The following is a 6,000-nucleotide window of genomic DNA, read 5'->3' on the forward strand; positions in this document are numbered from 1 at the left end:
TGAATTCATCTGCAACAGACAGAGACTCCAGACAACTTCTACTGTGACTTGAATAATCAGTCACAAGAGTCTGACAGTCAAAATGGACTTTTAGAAAACTTCCCCAGTTAAATGGGACAATACTCATCTCTTTGTCAAGAGTATTTATGAATTAATTCTTACAAACTTACCTAAAAACCTGTCTCTTGAAGATAAATTTAGGTTTAGCTTCTGAAAAACAGCAAAAAAATACTGAAAAATACTGTTGCTGAAACCAGCAACATCATATTAGAAGGACTCAAGCCCATTGTCTTACCTAACACTGTTTTTCATGTAGGTGGAAGCCATAACTACAGTAGCTTTACTACAGGGTAATTGAAAACACAAATTTATTGCACTGAAGTATTGGATTTCTGATAACATGTGGAACATCAGATGGGCATGGCATATCAGATATTCATGGCATTACATAAATGAAGTCTTTCTAAAGCTTAAAAGTTTCTTCACTAGGGTGTTAAGTATGAAATGTAATAAAACCATTTCTCTTCAAAAGCCATTTACAGAACAGATTTTGGAGGAATTCCTGAATTTTAGTGACCAGCATAAAAGAGTGAACAAACCTTTCAATACTGCTCTTGCGGTGCAAGGAAAGTGCCCAAGAAAACACTGCAGATGGAAACAATTTGGTAACCAGAGTTACATTTTCTAATATGACTCAGATAAAGAACAAAGTCAAAATTACTATTTGTCTCCAGAAAAAGGACAGGAACATTTTTCCATCTTCTTGCAAATTCTAACTCTTGATTTGAGATTAAAACAAAAATATATCACTTACAAAAAGAAAGATGTACACTGCCAGACTAAAGACATTAATATTTGGCAGCACCTGGATAATCTGCCTGAATGAAGTTGAACATTTCAACACATCTGCTCACTGACAGATGCCATATCTTACCAATGAATTTCTGCTGAATTCTGACTTTTAAAAAAATGCTTCATACCTTACAGCATTTTTCTTGCACCTTAGAAAGTGAATGTAATGTAGGGTCAGCACTGCAAGTGGAACTTGGATCCAAAAGTAGCCTTTTACTTCATCACTAGAGCTCACTCTAAGAGGTAGCAGAGTATACATCTGAATTCTGTTACATACACATTTTAAAAGTACTCCTAAGGTTCTCATGTTTCTGAAGTCAAGATAAATCTTCATTACCCACACTGTTAAAAAATATTTAGAATTGGTCTTCTGCAAGTTTTCAACACTGCCGTTACTCAAAAACATCGTCATTGTAAACCACATTATGCTTTTCTCCTGTAACACTTGTAGAAAGAAATACTGCTTAAAAACTCTCTCTCCTCCCTGCACTACTGTAAATAAGAAAGTTGTGTGTTCAGTTGACTCTCACATTTATGATCTGGAAAGATTAAATATGGGAATCTTGCTGCTCCTTCAGCCAAAGCAAAAGCTGCAAATACTTTTCAGTTGCTGTTTCATCAGCAAAATAATCACTTCTTATCATGACAATTTCTTTTGCTGAAGGAGAAAGAGAATACTTCAACAATATAATAACGTTAACTATCAGTTCTTGAAGGTTTGACTAAATAAACAGCTGGTTTCTCCATCACCCATTCCCCTGTACTCAGATACCCCACATTCCTGAGGCTCCACTTCTGACTACAGGAAGAGCACTGGGAAACAGAATGGGAGCCCAGGTAAGTGTGAGATTTCAAAGTCTTCATTAAGCTCACAGCTCCGTGGTTTGACAAAGCCAAGACCATTAAAAGGACAACTCTAGATAGGTCAATGGAAGAATATAAAGTATTGACAAAATTAGGGTTAGGAAAGAATCTGGGTGTGATGGGCTACCAGACTTCAGTTAGACACAGAAGTGTTTCAGCTGGATGATTTATAAACGCAAGTACCAAACATTACCAAGAATTCAGTTCATATATAATGGTGGAAACAAAGAGAATGAATTCCTATTCATCCTATTCAGTGATGAATAGGATATGCCATTTGACTTCATCCTAAATTGCATGAAAATTATCAAAGAAATACACTTCGGGCACTTCTTTCTACAAGACTGATACAGAAGAAAAAAATGCACTGTAAGGAATCTGAACCCATGCAATATATAATTGTCCAGCTTATCTGTACTTTTAAAGTGTCTGAAGGATACATATACCATAAATACAGGGAATATTTTTATTGTAAGATAGATTAAAAAACCCTTAAAACTAACCTATAAACCTAAGTGAGAACAAATGTACACTTACTTCATGGGTTTCAAAAAACAGCAATTTTAAAGCAGCAGGTCAATCTTTTGGGTTTAATCTGCCTGCATCATTAACTTATCTCCCTCATAAAAGCAAACAAATTAAAGTTGTCTGGTTTGGGGTCTCTGTAGTCTCTCAGTAGTGGTTCATGTCATGCATCTTTTAGATAACACCACTAAGAATACTTTCCAAAAACCACACTCCACTTTCATCAACATTTCAGCATAACTGAATTCCTGGACTAATCTTCAGGAGCATTTCACACAAGCAGCTCATGAGAAATGAGAATGTGCTGAGAATCCTCAGAATTCCTGAAGAACTCTTAAACTTCAAATTCCACTTCTTTTTACAGTAAAAATGAATTGGTATGGCTTCACCATGAAAAGCAGCATAAAATTGTATAAATAGAAAAATTTGGTTAAATACAAATAAGCAAGTTAGCACAAAGTAAACCAACACAGATGCACTGTAACTCTTTAGGTGCCTGCCCTTGTCATCTTATAAATGCAAAGTAAATTGATGCAGCTTACTCACTAACAGGGAAAGAAAAAAAGCTCCTTCGCATTTACTTTAAGGTAAGAGAGTCCACAATGGCCCTTAACCACAGAGCTGTTGATAACTGAAGTTCACATCCTACCTTGCTTCCCACCAACTTCTCCATGAGCCTGTGAGTTATGGGCAAAGGGCCTGGCACACTGATCCCTGAATTGGTTAACATTCAAAAACATGTCTATTAAATTTTGCTCTCTGGTTTACACAATCTGGGCACTGAAGTCCATGGCACGTTGGAAGCCTCATCTGACAGATGTGGGAAGAATGAAAAAGTCATTATTAGTTAGAGGTATAAGGTGTTGAGGCTGTCTAGAAACCAGTAAACCAAAACGCTAATAATTTCTACTCTTTCTTTAACAGTTCACAAAGTCTAAGATAGGAATAACTATTGATTTAAAAATATTTACTTTGTGAAACTAACAAAAAGTTGATCTGTGCAACAACAAACTAAAATTCAGAGATAGGATAAAAATCCAGATTTTCCTCAAAAATGAGCAAAATATATTAATGTATTTTAATATATTATAAAATATATTCATATTCTGCCTTGAATTATAAACACATGTATAACTGCACACAAATGATTACATGTAAAACAAGGTGAAATAATTATTTTTACCTCACACCTGCCAACTGGGAACTCGATGGTGTCGAATGATCCAGGTTTAAAAACAGTTGCAGTGAGCTTTCAGGAGGAGCCTAGTTCTCCTGAGAGAGGAGAGTTACTTTTTAAGGCTACTTCTTAAAAGTCTCAAAAAATACACAAAAGAACTAGAAACCCTATCCTGTCACACAATTTGTTACTTTGTCCCCCATGAGCAGGGATTGTAACACTGAAGAGTTCAGCTCTCTTCTACATAATGGAGGGAGACCAAGCTGTATTTTCTCACACTGATGAAGTTAAATGGCTTTCATAACTGAAGGAAGTTCTCAGCTGCTAAATACTCAAGGCACTAATGTTACAACAGTGAGGAGAGCAAACCATTTCTTATAAACTGAAAGTGTGTGCACCAAGCTTGTTGTCAAAGCTATCCAGCCAAAATGAGAGAATTCAGAATCCCTTCCAGCTGGTTTTTATTCCTGTTCACAAAAATTTGTGTGTAAAGAAGAAATGAAGATATTTTAACCTTTCAGTGTGTTAAGCCTCAGTGGGAAATGTGACAATTTCTCCAATTCACTGGAATAAAGATGCATGCCACCTATCCACCCAGTGCCATCTACCAACAGCACCAAACTGGCCTCGAAATCCTCTCCTTGTCATCCCCAGAGGAGGTCAGCTTGCAGCCCCTTCCTGGAAAACGCCAGTCTGTAAATTCTAACGCTGCACTTTGACAGCCAAATCCCCTTTTAAGTCTCCACCCATGCAGTGGGAACCTGTGGCCATGCACCACCAGCTCTCCTCAGCCCAGAAATCTTGCAGCCCAGGAGGACAGCAGACTGCATGCCCACCTCCATCTCTGCCAGACACGCCTCACCCACTGTCAACCCTCCCCTGTCACCTTCCTTTCCCCTGCTCCCACGGATCATGCTGCGGTCAATCCAAGCCAGTGGGCTGCCAAACTCAGCTCCTCTTTTTCTTACTGCTTCTCTTGCCCTGGGAAATTATTTTAATTCCTCCCTCTACCCACCTCTATTCTCTTATGTGGTGAGAAGCCAGGTCTGCCATGCCCACTGTTCTGCCTGGGAGGCTCTGCATCCCTTCCCTACCTCACACTCCCTTCTTAAACGACAGAAGGTGGCCGGGGATATTTTTGCCTTCCCTACCTTCATCCACCCAACCCTTTTCTCCCACTGCCACCTCCTCGGTGGGGGAGAGGGACATGCAGCCTTTTCCTCTGACTTCCCTAAGGAGACCAGCCCTCTTCCCTTCGCCCTGCCATCTTCTTACCTGTAAGAGGGCAGGACGTTCAGGCTCTCCCCCACCCTGAGATCCCGGCAAGGCCCAATTCCTCCCCTCAAACTTCACCCCCACCGCCGGCCACCCCTGGGCGCCGTGGCGGGGCCCGCATCCCTGGGCGCCCCTGCCGTCTCCATCCTGCCCGCTCCACCCGTGCCGCCCCCGGGAAAAGCCTCGCCTCGTCGCCGCCCCCCTTCCTCCTCCCACCTCCGCCGGCGAGGTGCGAGGGGCCGGCGCGGAGCCCCGCGCCCGGCGGTGTCGGCGAGGGGCGGAAGCGGGCGGGGGCGGCGGCGGGGAGAGCCCGGGTGCCGAGCAGGCCGCGTCGCGCCGACCCCGGCGGCAGCAGGGGCGGGCAGGGCCGGCGGGGCCGCCCGGTGTCTCCGGCACCTGGAGCGTGGCCTGCCCGTCCCTCCGCACGTACTCACCGCCCGGTTCGCCATTACGGAGCCGCCGCCGCTGCCTGGCAGGAGGCGGCGATGCCCCACGCCTGTGACAGCTCCGCGCCGGGGCGGCCGCGGGCGGGCGCGACGGCTTCCCCTCCCCCCCGCGGGGATTCCCCCCGTGTCCCCCCCGCGGGAGCCGGCGGGCGAGGGCGGCACTCACCGTGCGGTGTCGCAGGCCGGCGGGCGGTGCGGGCGGCGCGGGCGGTGCTCGGCGCTGTCCCCGCGCCTCTCCCCGCTCCTCCCCGCGGGCGCTGCGCGGGAGGGGCCCCGCGCGGGGGGGGGAGCAGGGCGGGGGGCGAAGTTTCACTCGCTCCGCGCCGCGACCCCAGCGGCCCCAGCGAACCCGCGGGGACGGGCTGGGGGGCGCATTTGCATATTTGTCACCCCCGCGCTGATTGGCCGCCCGCGCGGGGGCCGCCGCCGCGCGCTGACACGGCGGCTCGGCGAGGGAGGGAGGGAGGGAGCGGCGTGAGGGGAGGAAGAGGCGGGCGGAGCGGGGACGGGGCGCGGGAAGGGGCGTGCGCGGGGCGGGGATGCGCGGGGGGCGGAGAGGGGACCCGGGAGCGTGCGAGTTTCCTTCCCGAGACACCTTCGCCCTCCCGCCGCAGCCCCCGCGGGAGGGGCAGCCCTGGCGGGGCGGGGGCGGGCGGCGCGGAGCCGACGAAGCGGTGCGTGCGGCGGGCTGGGCACATCCAATATGGCCCCTGCGCCGGGAGAAGCCAATCCCGGGCGCGGTTACTCCGGAGGCTCCGGCGGAGGCCGGGCCGGGATGCGGGGCAGGCCCCGGGCGGTGGCGGGGGGCGGAGGGAGCGGGGATTTTCCCTGGGAAAGGGAAACTTGGCGCTCCGGCGCGTT

General features: G+C 47.5%; 1 protein-coding gene across 6 annotated transcripts in view; it reads right to left on the reverse strand.

Annotated features, from left to right (window-relative positions):
- The window catches only part of CHD9 (chromodomain helicase DNA binding protein 9), an 87,435-nt gene extending 81,850 nt beyond the window's left edge, over positions 1 to 5,585 (reverse strand). For 4 of the 6 annotated variants that reach the window (XM_041458610.1, XM_041458611.1, XM_041458612.1 and 1 more), the window contains exon 1: positions 5,306 to 5,585. The gene's annotated coding sequence lies outside the window, so the exon portion shown is untranslated. Of the gene's footprint in view, positions 1 to 2,890; positions 3,001 to 3,424; positions 3,514 to 5,305 lie in introns of those variants that run through there. The other 2 variants (XM_041458609.1, XM_041458608.1) reach the window with 2 other exon arrangements.
- Between the last annotated feature and the right edge of the window lie 415 nt (positions 5,586 to 6,000).

This window comes from Pyrgilauda ruficollis, unplaced genomic scaffold (assembly GCF_017590135.1).
Source record: "Pyrgilauda ruficollis isolate IOZ18807 unplaced genomic scaffold, ASM1759013v1 scaffold13, whole genome shotgun sequence".
Lineage (NCBI taxonomy): Eukaryota > Metazoa > Chordata > Aves > Passeriformes > Passeridae > Pyrgilauda > Pyrgilauda ruficollis.